The following is a 1,368-nucleotide window of genomic DNA, read 5'->3' as shown; positions in this document are numbered from 1 at the left end:
CATTAGTGGCTTCCTCTGCCTCTGCCTCTACCACCAGTCTTGCCGATCCCTAGAAAGTTGTCGACTTGAGGGAAGAAGTGCAGAAGTTGACACAAGAGTTTTACCAACAAGCGGAACTGTCTAAGTAGAGGTACAACAACCTTCTTGCACACGTCGGACCTGATGGAGAAGATGGAGCAGATAGATCGTTTGCAAGAGTAGATGGAGGTATACAACCAGTAGATGCGCGTTGGAGGTAGTGGCGCTGTTGGTACCAGCGGCAACACGGCTGCTGGGGCACCGACATCAGCACCTACTCCGTCACCTCAGCAGGGGAAATACAACGACGACGATTACCAGGATCTGTAGGGTTCAGGAATTTAAATATTTTTAATGTCTACTTCATTGTATTCTACTTCTGTGATATCTTATTATATTTATACCATTTATTTTTAATAAAAAAACTTGTTAATTTCTGGTAATTTTGAATTTCTGCTAACAATTTCAGTTTTCAAGAGTTTTAATTTGACTACTAATTGTGGGTTAACTGTGCCAAAAAAGCTACTGTAGGATTTACTGGCGGACAAATTCAACGGTAACTTGGCCCCAAAACACGTGATATGGCGCCATAGTTACTGTCGGATTAGTTCAACGGTTATCAGGAACTCAATCTCAACAAATTCATTGAAAAAATTGACAGAAAATCTGCCAGTAATTAGCGTCAGACGAAAATAATCCGACGATAAACAGTTTTCAACGCCGTTTATACCGTCAACTCCAAGACGACGGTAAATCTGACAATGCTCAATATTTTTCTCGTAGTACGTCAAAGGCTGAATCGTCTGCGGCAGAGACAGAATCGTCTTCGTTGCAGTCCAGTCTCCGTTGTCGCCTCCAGTAAGATCGTTCTTCATCGCTGTTGTCAGCCTCTTTGCCATTGGTAACTCTTCCTTCCGGTAAGTCAACCTTTGCATTTTAAACCTTGTCTATGATTGGGTCTAGTTAGTTTCATTTTTAATTGAGGATTTTTGGATTAGATTGAGAAAAATCAACTTGTGCAGATTTCTTATTTTAATTTATTTTTCTTTTAAAACACAAGTTGGACATAATTTCCTTGTAATCGAATCAAAGAAGGAGGGAGAGCAGCCATCTCATCTGATTTTGATCCATGAAAAGTCACATGGTTTTAAAGAGGAAGAAGAGATGATCATTTTAGTGTGGAAAGAACCGGGCTTGGAAGATCAAAGTGTCATGAAGCTTTCTCTCTTTTCTTTCTCCTTATTTTTGGCCAAAAAGGAAGGAAATGAGCAGCTATGGAGTGTCTTGGGGGAAGGGAAAACTATTGCAAAAAATGATTGGTTGGTAAGGAGGTTGGTTAAAAAAATATCT

Source organism: Arachis ipaensis, chromosome B1, assembly GCF_059453495.1.
Source record: "Arachis ipaensis isolate K30076 ecotype BB chromosome B1, ASM5945349v1, whole genome shotgun sequence".
Classification (NCBI taxonomy): Eukaryota; Viridiplantae; Streptophyta; class Magnoliopsida; order Fabales; family Fabaceae; genus Arachis; species Arachis ipaensis.
The sequence above is the reverse complement of the archived record's forward strand: the minus strand, read 5'-3'. Positions refer to the sequence as shown.